Source organism: Cnephaeus nilssonii (assembly GCF_951640355.1).
Source record: "Cnephaeus nilssonii genome assembly, chromosome: 3".
NCBI lineage: Eukaryota > Metazoa > Chordata > Mammalia > Chiroptera > Vespertilionidae > Cnephaeus > Cnephaeus nilssonii.
Window position 1 is genome coordinate 23,524,451 of NC_137074.1, and position 19,203 is coordinate 23,543,653.

The 19,203-nt window shown below is 42.9% G+C and overlaps 1 protein-coding gene across 10 annotated transcripts in view; it reads left to right on the forward strand.

The window, feature by feature from the left end:
* Positions 1–19,203, forward strand: part of SCHIP1 (schwannomin interacting protein 1) — a 144,902-nt gene that overhangs the window by 28,462 nt on the left and 97,237 nt on the right. The window lies entirely within an intron of this gene.

Sequence of the window (19,203 nt, forward strand, 5' to 3'; positions counted from 1 at the left end):
GGTCGGTCTGGCAGCGCGGTTGGTTCCATCTCGCGTTTAAGCGGATGCTCCAGTATTGGAAAGGGCGGCCGCCCTCCTCTAAGACTCTTTCCTTTCTGAAACCCGGCCTGTTGTTGACCTGGGGGAGCCGGGTGAATTGATCTGCTAGGATGCGCGGGAGGCATTTGAGCCTCTGTCTCCCGACTCCGATGAATTCTCCTTGCTTTAATAAGGAACCTCTGGCACTTCCTCACTGGAGGTCACTTGCCTCCAAGCTGGGAATCCAGAGGGAGGGGTGCTGGAGTGGGGCAGAGCTGCATCTGTAAGGAGCTCTGACAGGTTTGGACTTGTCTCAACATCTTCTGTGCCTCTGAGAGGAGAGCAGATAGATGATGTAAAAGAAAGCATCATGAATGTAGCTCCCCTATCCATCACTGTTCGGAGATGCAGCAACAGTTGTAATTTGAAATCCTTAATGATGTCCCTAAGTGGGGCTGAAGGGCACCGCTGAAATGAGCTGCGTTCTGTGTGTGGCAGCTGCGTGGCCGAGTGGGGAAAGTGCTGGCTTGCAGGTGTAATTTTCCGGCTCCAGGGCCCTGGGGCTACTGGAAATTGGGTGCATGCACTTGTGACTTCAGGGGTGAGGATGGTAACTGCGTTTCACAGAGAAATTGGCACGGTTTCCATCAGAGAGAGCCCTTAGCTGACAGGGCCCACTGGTTAGTGTCCCTTGAGAAATTACCTATTAAATTAACACACTCGTTTTAATCCCAGGTTTACCCTGGCCACTAGCAGATGGGGAATCTTCTTATTACAGTGTAGCTCCTTGTACCTTGCAATAGGAAACAACCTTTTCCTGCTTAGTGCTTGAGAAAAAAATACCTCATTAAGCTCTCTGAACTTAAACAATGACTTGAAGATAAATAAGTTTTCTTTAGTATTGTGTGACGTTTATATAGTCCAGGAGAATGTGATAACCGGGTATACACGTGAAGTTAGGATTTGATGGTGACAATGAGCTCCATTATTCAAAAGTTATTAGACAACATGTTATTGAGCACCCCTGGTGTTATGTACTGAATTTGAAGTATGATTCTCAGGGCTACAGTCGCACATCTGTCCCCGTGGAACGGGGATTGTGGTGAGGGGAGGCAGCCAGTCCTCTGGGCACTTACAATGTAATGGCTTGCTGACAGCTTCCCCTCTGCCAACACACACACACACACACACACACACACACACACACACACACACGCACATGCACCTTCTCTTGTTTTTGTGAAGACTTTGTGAACCTTTCCTTCTTGGGCAATCTTGCAAGCCAAAGGTTATGTCCTCGCCCAGAGAACAGTTTGCATATTGGGGTTCCTCTCCTCCCCACCACCCCACTCCCCAACCCTCCTGAAAAATGTCCCTTCTGGGCTTTTTCTCCACAAGTCACAGAGAAATTTGGGTTCCATTGCTTTCAAGCGAGTATGGGTACAGAAATAAGGGGGAGGGGAGGTGGCCTTTGAGGTTGTTCAGTATTGAAATTTTCCACGTTTTTGTTTGTCTTTGAACAAAATTACTAGCTAATGTTAGTTTAGCATAATGTTTTTCAAAGTATGAATTACCTTTGAAATCACCTTATCACTTAAGGAAAATTAAATACAATAGAATGCACGATAACGCCTTGCTCGTGGTTAGCTTGGCTTTTTAAAACTTTCGTTTCATTTTTATGTATACACTGGGTCACAGTGTAGGATTTCTTTCTTACTATGCATCGCTATCATAACACTGATTTAAATCCTGTTTACTTCTGCCTAGAAGAAGTGGGAAAATATATAACCACTAGGATGGAAACTTAGAAGTAATGAGGGAGTTAGGTAGAAGAGAAAGCCCGTCTTGAAGGGGTTGTTCTAATAAATGATATTTTAGCTACTCTTTAGAAAGTTGTGTGTAAATGGAATTTCTCTATATTACTGGGCGGAGGGAGTATACATGAGAAAGAGTGTAGGTTTCTTTTCACCTGTGAAGAGAACCACATAAGCTTAGTGCCCATTCTCCTTTGGAATCAGGTGGCTGGTTCCTTCTCATCATTCCCGACTCTGTTCAACTCTGACCTTCTCGGAGCTGCTGTCCCTGACCACACTCCCTAAAGGAAGGCACTCCACCCCCACTCAGGCACGCCTGGTGTATTTTCTTAGAGCTTATCACTACCTGACATTACCTTATCTAGATCTTCATTTTTAGTCTGGAGTCTATTGGAGTGCAGGGATCTTGCCTGTCTGCGACAGTACGCTCTGAAAGATCCCGTGAATGAACGAATGAAGGACTTACCAGTATATGAGCCACACACCACAGAGCTAAACCACCCCTCTCGTTTTACAATTGAGAAAACTGAGGCCCTTGGAGAAGTCACTAAATGACCCTGGGCCTCGGTTTTCTCAGGTGTGTAAATGCTCCAGGACAACTGCCACGCAGTTAAGGAGTAAAGAAGGTTACTGGGTGTTGTTGGTGCTTTTGATATCAGACTTAGAACCAGGGAGGCGAATTTACTATAAGGGAGTCGGGCTCCCAAATGGTTGTTTGTATTCATCCTAAATTCTCATCTCCCTGCCTGCTCTGACCCTGGTGGACTGGCTTGGGTAATCCTGAGGGAAACCAGGAGTTTCTCTTACTCCTGCTTCTCCAGGGCCTCCATTTGTCACAGTATCACTCCCTGCTGACTCAAGGGGCTTCTGCCCACATCACCAGGTGCTGGGGGGGTGCCCAGTGCCTCAGTGGACTGCTTTTCTTGAATGGAGTACAGTTTCTCCCCTCTCTCATTGATCTTTCCGTGCCGTTTTCTCTCTTTCAGGGTCTGTGGTCCTCCATGTTTAAGCTGTTCTGTCTCTGGAAACTCACATTTTTCTCCAACTTCTCTCTCCTTTGGATTCTTCTTCTTTTAAAATAGCTCTACTCAGGTCGAATTGACATATAATCAACTGCACATATTTGAAGGGTACAATGTGATGAGTTTTGACATATGTGTACACCTGTGAAACCATCACTAAAATCAAGATAATGAACATATGTCTCACCTCCAAAAGTATCCTTGTGCCCCTTTGTAATCCCCCCAGTCCTGTCTCTTGGCAGCCACTGGTCTCATTTCTATCACTATAGATCAGCTTGCATTTTCTAAAGTGAATGTAAGTGGAATCATATAATCCATACTCAGTTTTCATTGGGCTTCTTTCCCTCAGCATGTAATTGTTTTGTCATTCATCCATATTACTGTGTATGTTTGTAGCTCACTGCTTTCTGTTGTTAGGTAGCACTCCGTTTTATGGATATACCCTATTCTTCTGTTGATGGGCATTTGAGTTGTTTCTAGTTTTTGACTATTACTAATAAAAGTGCTTTGAACATTCACGTACAAGTCTTTGTAGAGACATAGTCTTTCATTTCTCGTGGGTAAATATCTGAGAGTAGAATGGCTGGGTCATATGGTAGGTGTGTATCTAACTGTTTAAGAAGTTGCCTGTTTTCCAAAGAAGTTGCACCATTTTACGTTGCCATCGCCATGATTCTGAATGCAGTCACTCTAACCTTGGCTTTCTCTCCCCCTGGTTGCTGTATTCCATCTGGGTCCTTGGGCCCTGCAGGACATCACTTTTCAGGTGACTGCAGTGACTGCCACCCTCTCTCTTAAAACAATGAGCAAGCACCTGGACCACGTCTTACATTCAACCCATCATTACACCTATTGTTCAAAAAGTAAAGGACTCATTTTTAAATTAGAGAAGAGTTCTAGTTGTAGACCTGACTGACTCATTTTAATTCCAGTTTTATTATATTTTAGTGCCAGTGACAGGTGCATTTCCCCCTGTTTAATGAGAAGATAAGAAAAATTTTAATTGACATGTTAATTGAAAGCAAATTCTCCTGATGAAGTTATTTCCAAAGTACTCGAAAATAATGTCTTTTTATTTGTTTGTACTATTAGCTAGTAGCAAACTTTAAATTACCTACATTTCTTCCTAGAATGGTACTAATTACAGGTTATTTTCAATGTATTACTCTGTGAGAATTACAGCCCAGTTACTCCTTCCCCGTCAATGACACCACCAAAGAAGCTTGAATGGCTAAGTATTTGTTTCCTCAGTTACTTGGGCTATATTTAAATTACATGAATTCCCATTTTTATAGACTGAGTTAAGAGGCCTTTATTACTTCTACAAAATATAGTAAAGTTTATAACTTTAATAAGTGATGTGATTCGGCAGCCTGGGACACAGCAGTGAAAGCATTCTGTGTGGTGTGCAGTTAACACTTATTTCTGTTGGCTGGAGAGCATTACATGACTGGTAAAGTCATTCTGGTTTTCCAACCCTGACCAGAAATTACCAGGGCTAAGGGTATTGTGTGCTTTGACCTTTTTCCTTGAAATGTTGAGTGCCATCTTTGCCTGCTTTTCTAATTTATGTTGCTTTTTGTCTAAGAGCCACAAAGGCTGCTTTCTCCATTCGCACGTACTCAAGACTTTAAAGAAATGTGATTGGGCTTAAAAAATAGGTTGCAGGTAAACCACAGTTCTGGGGGTGTGTGTGTATTGAAGCTACCATCAGATGATTCACCCTGTGGTGGATCAGCCTTTGGAAATGTTGTAGTTAGAGTCAGTGAAATCTTTGCCTACCAATTGGCGTACACGTAGTGGTCCTTTAAAACATCTTAAGGAACGTTTTCAGGGTGCATATCTGAAACATGGACGTAGATATTCTCATCACATGTTCTCTGAGCCCTTTGAACATCTCACCACTGACATCGTGCACCTTCCTCCATGCTTTTTGGCTCTGCGTGCATTTGTAACTCCCGGGCCTTTGACCTGGCACGCCTTTTTCACTCTGGGGGATTCCCAGCAGGAGCCCTTTGCTAAGTCACAGGTCCAGGAGTTGCTGACACTGTCTACCACTACACCCCGCATTTGCTACTCCGGGGCCTGCTCTGATGCAGAGCCCCACCTCTTTGGGGAAAGCTGTGTCTGACCATCTCAGCCTGAGCAACCTCTTCTGAACTTGTGTTCCGCTGTGTACCACTTCCTCATACTTAGGTTTTTAAAAGGCTTCTTGGTTTTGAGTATTTTCATGTTCATTATCACATTTGCTCCTCGTGATATCTAGAACTGGAACAAAGCATTTCCATTTTAGAGATGAGAAAACCGAGGCCCAGCGAGGTTCAGGGATTTGCCTTAAGTCTCATGCCTGGCAAGACTTAGGCTAAACCTGTCAACTTCTGGCTCTGGTTCCAGGCTCTTTCAGTGGCCTTGCCTAATATTCTTGGCCTCTTATCTCCCCTCTTCTCCAAAAAGACATACATAATACAGGCTCAGGTATTCACTGAGGAATAGACATCTGATGAATACCTGGTTGGTTAACCTATTTTATAACACCCTTTCGTTTTAAAATTTACTAGAAACTGCTACACTCTGAAATTTCTTATTAGTGCTAATAATAGTAATTCTAGGTCCTTTCTTAAAAGCGCATCTGTAACATTACATTTGCATTTTAAAACAGAAAATTGTTTTTGCTCCTGGACCTTTTTGCCCCTGAAGACATGAATGGTTTTGTTTTCTTACATTTGAAATTCAGTCCTAAGTATTTTAACAAAAAGGGCTTTTGCAAATGCTTTTCTTTAGCTGCTTTATTCCCCTTGAGCTGCTAGACAGATACTGCTTTATGACGCTTTATACTGCCAGTGGCTGGGAGATGATTTTGCACACAACTTCTGTAGAAATTCAAGAGTCAGTTATGAAATTGAGCATTTTTAGTAGTAAAGTAATAGGACTTTAAAGATATGAAGGATCTGAGAGGTCACCTCATCCAACCCTCTCTATCATCATCAAAGGGGGAAACAGGTCTGTGAAGGTTAAACTTCACCCAACTTTCTCAGCCCAGGCCTGACCCAGCCTCATGTCCCCTGGTTTACTATTCCCACTTTTCATGAGCTTGCCCCTCTTCAGCTAATGCCACATTTCTTAAAATAAGTATTTCAAAACTTAATTGGTAGGACAGATCCAGTCTCATTTAAGATTTTCAAATGTAGAAGCGTCTTCTAATTTTTATCCCTTTGTAGAACAGTATTCAATGTGTTGTTTCTCGTTTTCTTTTTTAAACGCATGTTGTCCGACATTTATAAACTTGCTCTCTCCCATTCAGACATCAGCCCATCACTGTGTGTATTTCCACCAACAGAACTGTGCTCTCCCTGGGATGGCAGATTTTCTTGCTGTCTTTGCTCCTTTCCCACCTGTAAACAACTTTTCCTGGCTGTCCACCCTGCTTTCTAGCTCCGCGCAACGCATAGTCCTCTCCTGACACGGGGCCAAGGGATGACCAGTGACTGGCTCTTGAGAACTTTGCAAGGAGCCACCTGAATTGAAGGAGGCAGAGAAGGCAGCAGCGAGGGTTCAGGTACCTCTCTGCACATCACTTCCATTTACAAAGTCTGTCCATTGACTGTCAGGGCCATGCGGGGGTGCTGGATTCAGAAAGATAGAGGAAGAAAGATCTCCGTGTCGTTCACCCTGAAGTGGAAACATATCTAGACAGAATTGCAAGTGAATGTTGTGTTATCAGCCCCCCAAAAGGGAAACTAACAAAACCAAGAAGACTAGAAAGATGAGAAAGGTATTTGTGGAGTTCAGAAACCGCCCATATAACAGTCTCTATCAGAACCTTTGGCTTTATTAGTATCTGGGTGAGAACAAGGAACAGAAAATGGGCGTCAGGAAAGGGTGATGCTTTGGGTTTTTATGTTCCCTGAGTGATGTTTCTGAGTTTCCCAGGTGAATCTGCAGAGCTAGGTCATCGCTAGTTCTTCTGGTCACGCCCCGGACAGCTGTAGTTATCACTCTCCTCATCAGATGTGTGAGGGCCCTCATTGTTCCAGATGCACTTCATTTGTTTCCTTTGTTTTGTTTCGGGCTACTCTTGTGAATAATGTTGTTATTTCCCTGAAATATTTGTTAAATAATTATGTCAAGCATGTTCTGTCACAACCTTTATCACTTGCCTTTCTCTGTTTTCATTCATGCATAAACTCAACCTTAATTTTATTCTCGCCACCGGACCTATTTTTCAGTATTTGTTGTGTGATTTTAGGCTATTCCCATTTTGTCCTACTTTTGTAGCATTTTCTATATAACTCAAAAGGTGGTGGATTAGGTGAGGAAGTTCCCAGGTGATAGGAATGAACTTGATTAGTGTTTGTTCGGCCCCAGGATGATGCTTTCCAAAAGTACTGGTATAATATTTTTAGTTACGTCTAACTGACATGAGGTTGCATTAAAGCAAAGCTTACTGGAAGCTAAAAGAGTGATCTGTTTTCTTTGGTCTGGTTTGTATATCTGATTTCCTAATAATTGCCACTTGTATCTGTTCATTTTACAGATACCCCTACAACTCCCCCCAAATATTTTATATTTATTTGTAGTTGAATGTCCTTTTTTTGGTCTATCCATCATCGGCAATATCATGTTCTTTTTCCCCCCTTCCATTTCATAGTCTCTCCTTAGTATTTATGGTTCATGAAAGTGATTGTGAATCTTTCTTCCCTGGAATATTCGCATAGTATACCGAAAAAAGAAAAAGCTTTCATTTTTATGGGTTACAAGAAGCCATGCATTAGTGGGCAGCTGATTTCTACAAATTCATCAATTCCAGAGGGTTTTATTGTCCATGTCCTAATAGAGATGATTGATCCTTCAGAACTCTTCCTTGTAGAAATACATGTCTGAGTTATTCATGGACTTGTGTTTTTTTTAAGTCTTACTAAAAGCTTCTACCAAGAAAGTGTGCGCGGGTTGGGCTTTTGCAGGCGATGCTCCGTTTGGCAGGTGGAGGGGCTGGTTTTCAGGGTGCGTGAGGGAGGGCAGCGGACAGAGCACAGCCCCACGGCCAGGCCTCCAGGCAGCCCATTGTCTGTCAGCACCTCCTCTGTCCCGCTGACCCCCATCCTGCTGTTAGCCCCTCAGAAGCACACACCCATTGCGTCCTCCTTTAGGATCCCCCCCGGCTGTGGACCTCAGCCTGCCTCAGTTTCCCCTTCTACTCCTATGCAGGTTTACCTGTGTGCACAGAGAACCAATTCCAAGTCCATAAGAAAGTGACTCATTAGTACCGAGTACCTCTAGTGGTAAAGGTTCCTTGACGGGCTGGCTCATGGACCTTGTGGGGAGAGAGAGAGAGAGAGAGAGAGAGAGAGAGAGAGAGAGAGAGAGCTGAGGACAGGCACTCTCCCTGGCCAGCTGGCTGTGGCCAGGGTCCGCTTGCTCACAAGCAGGTTGTGGGCATGCCCAGAGCTAAACAACAGGTAAGTTGTGGCAGCTACTAACTTAGTGTAACTTGATTCTTGCGTCCTTCTTGGTTTGCCATATAGGGAAAGAACTCTGCTGTCTAAAACAGTTTAAAGGGAATGAGGTAATTTCCTCATCATTCCTAAGATCTTCAGCCGTGTTATAAATTTAGATCTGAGGTTAGAGCATTAAAACGTAAAAACAAAACCAAAAAAAGCTGCTGTGTTATGAAATGCTATAGCATTTTTTTAAGGTCAAGTCCAGCAGCATAATAGCTTGTGGCCCCTCTTCCCCTCCAGAAAAAGATTAGAATTAAACTTATTTCCAAAATAAGAAGGGCCTGGCCCTGTGGGAACCTGGCACAGTGTCTTAGAAAAGAACTCAAAGGCTAATCTCCACTCCTAGAAAAAGAACATGTTTTCAAATAGTTTCAAAACCAATTGAGCCTTCTGTTTTTCTCCTCATGACACCAGGAGCTAAAAATTATGCCACTTATGAAAATTACAATTTTTTTCTTTGTGAATGTCACACGATTTGGGGTCCATTTTGACCTGATCTGACATTGTATTAGTCTTAAGTGCTCTGTCCTTTTTATTTCCACTCTAAAATTGGTTGTGTAAGGAGTAAGAGAGAAGACCACTGGGATTTTATTTTTGAATACTTAAATTATGTAACCAGTGATCTCCTGTTAGAGTAGTTATTCAGCCTACAGTGGCTCCACAGTCTGACCCAAATAGCCCTTAAAGTAAGAGCTCATTCTAGAAGAACAACGTTAGGCTGCAGCAATTTGAAAACTTTCTGAATACCTACTCTACTGTGGTATGGTGGTTTCAGTATTAGACTTATTGTTCTTGGGTTTCATATGGAAATGCTCAGCAAAGTAAATATACCATTGTTGTGCTTGTACTAACACAGAGTAAGACCCCAGGGCACTGGAAGCATAGTTAAAGCTCTCTTTTACTGGTAAACAATGACCCTGGGAGTCAGAATATTAGAGCTGGAAGGGTGGCAAGGATGGCAAAGCCAGGTGCATGCAGAGGCCAGCTAGGTAACCAATGAGAGCAGTGAGCTCGGTGGGAGGAAGACTGTGGGGACCTGGAGGACGGGTCCCAGGGATGAAGGGATGTTCTTCCATCTCGCCATGTCTGAATATCATCACAGCCCTCTGATATGTCAGGAGAAGCCCAAGATCCAGGCCAGGGTTTGATGAGAAATATCTTCAGTATGAAATTTTGGCAAGTAACTTGAAAGAAACACATAATTTGGGGGCCAACAAACAGATCTGTGGTGCAAAATATGGCCTCTGGGCTCCCAGTTTCTCATCCCACACCCAACCCAATCTACTCATTTTACAGAGAGAACACTGAGACCCAAAGAGGTTAAATGACTTCATTGAAGTGGGGGTGAGGGGAGGTGGAGCCAGGTGGGGGTGGCTTGCTGAGAGTCTGGTGAGATTTAGAAATGAGAGATGTTAGGGAAGAAAACTCCTGAAGGAGTGTTCATATACATTTACTAACACCAGAGTAGTGTTAACTTAAAAAAAACACACACATTTAAACCTGTAAAGAATTTTTGTGAGTTTATTTGAGCCAAACTGTTGACATATGCCGGGAAGTAGAACCTCAACGAATTGAGATAATGCTCCGGAGAATGGTGGGTTACATTTGTATTTATACATTGCAAACAAAAGGAGGGACATAGGTGGGCTACATGAAATTCATTGGTGATAGATTAAGGAGGTGGGATAAAGCAAAGCGGTGGGAAACCCCTGGGATTGGATAAAAAGTAAAATGATGGACACATACTTAGGTGAGTGCAGGAACAATTAACATGATAATGAAGGAATTTGAGGCATCTGTCCTGGCGCCCACCACATTTGGTTGTGCCCCAGGGGCTCCAGAAAAAGGGAAGTTACAAATTACTCAGACATCTCACAGATAAGTTATCTTAGAGGCAAAAAGGCAAATGGGCTCAGTAAAGATCTAAGTTGATCTTTGTCAGGGAAAATATCAGCCTAAGACATGACTACCCACTATAACCTGTTTGTAGTTAAATATTTAATTTTCAGACCATCTTTTGTGGTTTTTTTAGGTCTCTGAGTTTGCAAGACTGCCATGCAGGCCTCCCCTGAGCTTGTCAGGTTAGCATGTGGCTCCTTTTGTCCACAGTAGCTTCCTCCCTCCTTTCAAGTGCTTAAAATAATTTGAAACAATAACATCCAGGGGGAAAAGTAAGTACTACCTTATACAACGTACTCTTATTTCACTTAATTCTTATTTACATCCCATTTCTCTGAATTTACTTGTCTCATCTTCAAAGCAGTTCAATTGAGTTGTTATTTGGATTCAAAGTAATGTCTCAACACTTGTTTTTCATTACTTATGAATAATGAAAAGAAACTGGTTTCTTAATCATAAATACACACACACGTGCCCTGTATGATGTGTGGCCTCAGTTCTTTTATATGCTGGAAACTCACCTGGGAACATTTTACTTCCAAGGAGAGGTGGGGGGGGGGGGGGGGGGTGAGTTTGATAAAATTTCTTATTATATGGCATCCAATGAAACTTCAATATTGCTGAATCATATTGAGATTTTATTTAATTGCTGCTGTTATACATTAATATTGAGTGGGCCTGTTGAAAGTATAGAGGTTGGGAAGTTATATTTTTTCCCTCTTGAAAATTACTGACCCTAAGTACAAAGTCAGCATCGAGTCCAAACAAAGAAGACAAGTTTGGTGTGTGTGTGTTTTTCACTTTCCTTTAAAAAAAAAAAATAGGGAACATTATTCACTTTTAAAAAACACTTTATTTTAGAATAACTTTAGATTTACCCAAAAGTTGCAAACACATTACAGAGTTTCCAAATATCATTTACCAGCTTCCCCTAATGTTAACATCTCTTCTAACTGTGGTACATTTGTCAAAACCAAGAAATGAATATTGGCACAATGCTAGTAGCATTACCTAAACTACATGCTTTATTTGGATTTATATTAACTTTTTAAAATTAAAATGGTTGTCTTAAAACTATAGGTAGTAAGTAATGTATCCTCCTAGACTGTGGCTTCAAGAGGAAGGGGAGGGTTTCTCTGTATTCTCTATCACGTCCCCACATCGTCATGTAAGCAAACGTTAAATGTAAGCAAAATTTCCACTAGTGAGTTTGCTTTATAAATGCATTTGCATTTTGAAGACCAGTCTCCTGCCCCTCTTCAGTCAGATTGCATCCCTCGGTCCCTCCTATGTGGAAAGTGCAGCTGCCTCTGTGGGGAAAGGGGTGGAAAGAAGGGGCAGAAGAGCCTGGGCCTGTGTGGCTCAGTGGTTGAGTGTGGTCCCATGTCCTGAGAGGTCACTCATCGGATTCCTGGTCAGGGCACATGCCCTGGTTGTGGACTCGATCTTCAATAGGGGGCGTGCAGGAGGCAGCCAGTGGATGTTTCTCTCATCTCATTGATATTTCTCCCTCTCCCTTCCTCTCTCTCTAAAAATATATATATATATATATATATATATATTTTTTTTTTTTTAAGGGGGAAGGAAAGAGGAAGGCTGAAAGGAGGTACAACTCCTCTGCCAGGAAGACTGGAGTGAGGGGCTGCATTATGAACCCCCAACTATAGAAATAAACTACACGTTCGCCCACTCTCTGCTTTCATGAACAGCCACAAGTTGTCACCAGCCTTTGGAATGTTGTTTTGTTTTTTGTTTTGTGTGCTTTTTTTTAAATATTTTTATTGATTTTAGAGAGGAAAGGAAAGGGGGAGAGAGAGAGAAACATCAATGATGAGAGATAATCATTGATTGGCTGCCTCCTGCACGCCCCCTACTGGGGATTGAGCCCACCCAGCCATGTGTCCTTGACCAGAATCGAACCCTGGACCCTTCAGTCCACAGGCCAATTCTCTATCCATTGAGCCAAACCAGCTAGGGCTGTTGTTTGTTTTTTAACTAAGGAGTTTACTTCTTTCAAGTTAGGTTTCTGGTGGGATTACAAAGGCTCTGAGTGTATGGTATGAAAATTGCAACAGAAGGGAGTCATTTCTAGTTGACTACAGAGAGCTGTCAGTGACCTGAGGGACAGGTGACTCAGTTGGTTGGAGCATCGTCCCATACACCAGAAGGTTGCAGTTTGATCCTGGGTCAGGGTGGGTGCTGCAGACCAACCAATGGATCTCTCTCTCTTCTCTCTCTTCTCTCTCTCTCTCTCTCTCTCTCTCTCTCTCTCTCTCTCTCTCTCTCTCTCTCTCATTCTTTCTCTCAACCTCTCTTTCTAAAATCAATAAATATATCCTCAGGTGAGGGTTTTTATAAAATGAGTGCTAAGTCACGAGGGACACATTTGGGAGATTTTACGGATTAGAAATTCTGAGGAAGGAGGTTTGATATTCTTGCAGGAGAGGGAAAGGAAAGGGTACTGGCATATCAGGACCTTCACTATTTATTGACTGACTGAGTGACCCAAATTTGAAAAACTCAACTAATGATGGACACCAGGGCCAGTTTTATCAGCAATGGGAGGATCTCTCTGTGACTCGGTGAATTCTCGGTGAATTTCCCAGTTACTCATCTCTGCCTTTGTGTGTGGCCTGGTTTGGCTGGCAGGATCAGTGATTTCCTCCTAAGACTGGTTAAAATTTCCCAGAATTTCCCCACTAATTACATGTTCAATGTATTGTGAATTATGATACTACTATCTAAATACTTCTTTCAGCAAAACCCATATCATCATATTGAAAACTGTGCTTTCTTGACCAAAATGTTTTTAAAAATATATTTTTGTTGATTTCAGAGAGGAAGGGAGAGGGAGAAAGAGATAGAAATATCAGTGATGAGAATCATTGATTGGCTGCCTCCTGTATGCCCCCTACTGGGGATCAAGCTTGCAACCTGGGCATGTGCCCTGACTGGGAATCGAACCGGGACCTCCTGGTTCCTAGGTTTATGCTCAACCACTGAGCCACACCAGTTGGGCTAGATCAAAATGTTTTAAATAGCTGCTTCAATTTATGTAGTTTCTGGGTAGTCCTTGGAGGCTGTGCTCAAGGACAGGACACCTGGGCATCACTGACCTCTGAACTCTTAGGTTCTTCCTTCTCTGGTGGGTGCCCATGGGGTTTGCACCCAGTGTGAGTTACCTTCCTGATGACTCCAGGTTCCTCCTAGGGCAGTGGTTCTCAACCTTTCTAATGCCTCGACCCTTTAACCCTTTGCACTCGCTTGCTTTTTTCTCAATTCCTTTATTCTAATGCTAACCGTGTCGAGTCACACTCGACATCCGAGTGCAAAAGGTTAATACAGTTCCTCATGTTGTGGTGACCCCCCCAACCATAAAATTATTTTCGTTGCTACTTCATAACTGTAATTTTGCTACTGTTATGAATCGTAATGTAAATATCTGTGTTTTCCGATGGTCTTAGGCTCTACAGCAGCGGTTCTCAACCTGTGGGTCGCGACCATCGAGCCTAAGACCATCGGAAAACACAGCTATTTACATTACCATTCATTAACAGTAGCAAAATGACAGTTATGAAGTAGCAACGAAAATAATTTTATGGTTGGGGGTCACCACAACATGAGGGACTGTATTAAAGGGTCGCGGCATTAGAAAGGTTGAGAACCACTGTCCTAGGGCATTACCTTTCCTGCTGTGTGTTATTTGGGTGGGTGGGTAATTATAAGTGGCTGACTTGTGTTCTGGGAACCTTAGCCCTGGATTCTCCCTCCCCTGGCTCTGCTGCGGCTGGAGAGCCTCCCTCCCTTCCTCCCCGCCCCCTCCCCGCCCCCCCCCCCCGCCCCTGTCCTTCCCCAGGACTTGGAGTCTAGAGCACTCACTGCAAGGCCCAGGAGCAGTTGGGGGCCTTTCAGAACTCTGTCCCAAACTCCAAGGTTTCCCCTTGTTTCCAGTTGCTGTTCCATGTTCATCTCCGGTTGATTCTGTGAGTTTATAGCCAGTGTTGGCTTTATTGCTTTCAAATCAGGAACCCTAACTGTCAACAGCAGGCACTCTCTTGACTTATGACTCAAGTTCAAACGTGACAGTTGTGGGGCCCATATCACTATAAATAGAAGTCTAAGGTTTTTTGAGTCTTTCACAGAATCATTGAATATCAAAGGTGGGATGGACCCTAGAGCTCCTCTACCAGTCCCTTTCATTCTACAGGAAGAGAATGAGCCTGCACAGAGGAAGAGCCTCCCAAGGAGTCGTAGGTGGAACATCCACACTGACATCCTACAGGGAGACCTCATGCCCATCTGCCCAGTCATCTTATCTTGTCTCTACAACCTCGCTCTGCCCCCCTGCCCCTGTAGCCCTGGTACCCACTTACAGGGTGACTAGGTAGAACTAAGGGTGGCATCAGTGACCTTGGAAAGGATCAAAGCTAACGGGACCACATAGGGATCCAGCCTGGGGCTGGTGGCATTAATACCAAGATGGCAAACACTGAGCTGAAATGTCAGCTTTTAGACACAGTCACGGGTTACCCCAGTGCCCTCCGATGACAATCCAGATGTGCCCTCTCATTTCAGCTGAGACTTTGTCTAAGAAAGTGGTGGTTATCAGCAGTTTCAGGAATCTGACAGACCTAGCCCAGAATAGTAGTACTAACCTCCTCATGATTATTGGGGAAAAAGCCACTAGTATTATGGGTGAATCTTGTGGGGTGTGTACACACACACACACACACACATACTAGAGGCCCGGTGCACAAATTTGTGCACGGGTGGGGTCCCTCGGCCTGGCCAGCAATCAGGGTTGATTCGGGTCCGGCCAGGGGGAGGGACCGTGGGAGGTTGGCCAGCCGCAGAGGTTGGCTGGCGGTGGAGGTTGGTTATGGGAGTGCACTGACCACCAGGAGGCAGCTCCTGCATTGAGCGTATCCCCCCTGATGGTCAGTGAATGTCATAGCTACCAGCCTGTCATCCAGTCGTCCGGTTGTAATGGTCGCTTAGGCTTTTATATATTGATTTCAGAGAGGAAGGGAGAGGGAGTGAGAGATAGAAACATCAATGATGAGAGAGAATCATTGATTGGCTGCCTCCTGCACACCCCCTACTGGGGATCGAGCACATGTGCCCTGACCTGGAATCAAACTGCCATAGGTCAGTGCTCAACCACTGAACCACACCGGCCGGGCTGAATCTTGTGTTTTTAATGTGAATTAAAGATTGCCTTCCAACCATTCCTAATTCTGGAGAAACTGTGTTACTATGTAGGCTACATGTTGTGTGTCTCTGAGTTTCTAAAGGGAAAAGTTTCTGAATTCACTTTTGAGGAAGAGCTGTATTGGTAAATTGCTTACGTGAATGAAGCTTTTCGGCAAAATCACAAAAGTCCGCAAAGTGATGTCTGCCAAGGATTTCCTTAATGTATGCTTTTTTTTTTCCCTTCATAGCTCTGTTGAGTCTGTAAATATGTATTGAGTGCCTGCTGCATGAAGGACAGAGATAAGCAGAGGCTCACGTAGGGCTTCTCGTGTCCCAGAGCCTCCTGCCCTCATGGAGCTTTCGGCCAAGTGCAAGAGCGGATAGAAGGCCCATGAGCACACATGTAGCAGGTGCTGCTGAAGGGCCATGATGCTGTGAGAACTAAACCTGTTTTCACGGTTATAACAATAGCCGTTACTTATTGAGTGCCTGCTTTCCCTTGACTGGGCCTAGCACTCACAGTGGGTGAGGTGGATGCTCTTACTCCCATTTCACAGATGAGGAAACTGAAACTTATGGTGGGATCACAGAGATAGTGCTTTCCACTTTCAGGTAGAAACTACTACCCCAAATATTTGGAATTTAGCTCCTGGCTCATCACACAATAACTGCTTATCTTTGCTAATATCTATGGCCATGTCTGAATATCTGTAATCTCTTGATGTGTAATACCCACTTATACCCCATGCAGTTCTATTGGAGAATTTTTGGTAAATGGAAACTTTTCTTTAATTATTAGAAACTCACTTGAACATAACTATATGGCTTTAACCTTTTGCACTCGCTTGCTTTTTTCTCGATTCCTTTATTCTAATGCTAACCGTGTCGAGTCACACTCGACATCCGAGTGCAAAAGGTTAATTTTTCTCTCTGCTTCGAAGGTCCCCACCACCACCACTTCTGTGCTTACTTCTAATAGTCAAATCCGTTCAGTCTCTTAAGGCTTAGTCAGACACTTGCCTTACAAAAATTTTATTAATTAAAATAATAAAATGTTTGTTTGTTTGTTTTTAATAGGAGTCAATGGAAGTTGAGTTCAGTAGAAAAATCCTAATTTCAAATCATCATAGTTTGAATTGATTGAATTATTTCAGGTTAAATGCACCTCTTCAAAATCCAAGCTTGTCATTTTGTTTGGAACGATTTTTGAGAATCAAGTGGTCATGTAACTGAGGAAGCAAACAGGCATAAAATGGCAAGAGAACAATTGACAAAATAACTACCAGCTCTGTTCCAATGGCGATTGCAGTATAATAAATAAAATGAAAATTAACCAAAAATACCGTTATTTTAGTCTTCAAAGAACAAATTGTCCTTCCCCCCCCCAAACTTTTATCAGTGATGCTAATTTTCATTGGTTTTAACAAAAGTACATATTTATCATTTCTACATATATTTTTTCTTTTATTCAATAAACATTTATTGAGAACCTGCAAAAAAAAAGGAAACAAGCCAACTCACCCTACTTGAAGGGGTCCTAATGATCCTCTGGTTGAGTGGAGGCACAGAGATAAAATCGTACGTTCACTCTCTCTTGACACCCCATTTCCTTGTACGCAGAGAATCAGAGTACTGTGGGCAATGGCACCTTTTCGGGGGAAGAAGCTACTTGAATTCAGTAGGTGTTAAATTTCTCGGGCTCCAGAAAGGAATCCCTGGACTTATGCTAGGTTCTGATTGGTCTTATAATGACAATAAAATATGAATTTTTAAAAACCTTTCAGTGTCTGGATTCTGTGAAGCTGTTTCCCATTGAAGGGGAATGCTTTGGAGAGGCACTATAAATGCCATTTTTAAGTTAATCATGTTTACCTTGGGGTGGGGGGGAGGAAAGGACAATTTGTTCTTTGAAGACTAAAATAACGGTATTTTTGGTTAATTTTCATTTTATTTATTATACTGCAATCGCCATTGGAACAGAGCTGGTAGTTATTTTGTCAATTGTTCTCTTGCCATTTTATGCCTGTTTGCTTCCTCAGTTACATGACCACTTGATTCTCAAAAATCGTTCCAAACAAAATGACAAGCTTGGATTTTGAACAGGTGCATTTAACCTGAAATGATTCAATCAATTCAAACTATGATGATTTGAAATTAGGATTTTTCTACTGAACTCAACTTCCATTGACTCCTATTAAAAACAAACAAGCAAAAGTACACATGTAATATATGCACATTGTAGAAATGCAGATAAATAAAAAGAAAAACTTTCATCATACTTTGCTGTCCACCCTCTTAGACTTTCTCAGTACACGTTTTATATATACAAACACTTGTTCACCCTAATTACACTGTTTTGTAGACTCCATTTAAGACTTTTTAAACATTTAAATGGGGAACATCTTTCCATGTCAGATATTTCAGCAACATTAATGTGTGCACTGTATTTCATTGAATGGATTTACCATAACTTGTTTAGCCTATTCTTATTATTGGCCATAGCAGTCTAAATCTTCGTACATTTTTATTTTTTTTAGAAGAAATTTACAAATTGTGTGTAAGGTCAAAGGGTGTATGTCATCATGGTGGCAACAGTTTGTCAGCAGTTTTTCATAGTGCAGTTTCCATGCTTACCGCCACTGTCATTGTGATAGGCAAAACGTGGTCTGTTTAAAATTTTCTTTATTAATATCGTGTTTTGTGAATTACTTCCATTGAGATGCTTGTCTTGTTTCTTGCTAATTTGTAAGAATTCTGAATAGGTTACTCTTAGTCGTGTATTTTGCAGGTAAATTCCCCAGTTTGTAGTTTGCCTGTTCGTGGTACATTTTTTGACATAAATAAAAAACTATTTTTATGTAAACATAAAAAAATTTCTCAGGCTCCAGGAACTTCTTGAGTATTTTGGTTTAAGGGAGTTGGAGAGTTGTGAGTTTTCCTGATCCGTCTACTGGATGCCGTAGGCTGGGAATATGTTAACACAGAGACCCACCCACCTTTTCCCTAATGAGCTATTGGTGCTTTACCTGAAGCCTTAGAGCACTAACCCAGGATGGGGCACAGATGTTGAAATGCCAGGTGCTGGCAGGATGGGGGGCAGAAAGCCAGGCACGCCAATGCCAGCCACTTGAGTACCTTTTCGGACTTCCTTTCGGAATCCCCTACACCCCTCAGACAAGTCCAAGGAGGTTAGAGAAACGCCTTCCTTCCCCCATCCCTCTAGGTTATGATTGGACCAGAGGCCTAGGTTAGGAGCCAAAGGGTAATTACTGTCATTGCAGGACTGATGACTGGAACGAGCTGAGGTAAAGGGTAATTCTCTCCTCTACCCACCCACAATGAAAAGCTGTTGAGTGTCAAATATGGTTTACAGCTTTGGAGTGAATAATGCTTCCTGCCACACGTCATCCAGCTGAGCAAGTCCACACCTGCTCATCTGGATGTTGGTTAGTGTAAGGAATGAGAGAGAAGAACCATGTGCCTTTGCGCTAAGGCGTTTTCAGTGCTTCCTACTCCGATTTGCTTTCCAGCCTCAAGTTCACCGCAGTCTTCCTTTCATCTTGACGCGGTAAGTCATGCCAGCGCCTTTCCTATGGAACACTGCAGATCTTGTTAAAATGGTGAGACCATCTCCAGCTCAGGTGATCAGCCTGGTAGGAGAGCCATTTGCTACTCGAGAAACGCAAACTGTTTTCGTTGGGTTGGAGCCTGAGGACTCCCTGTCCGGTAGGTGTCTCCCATTAGTTCCTACTGTTTTCT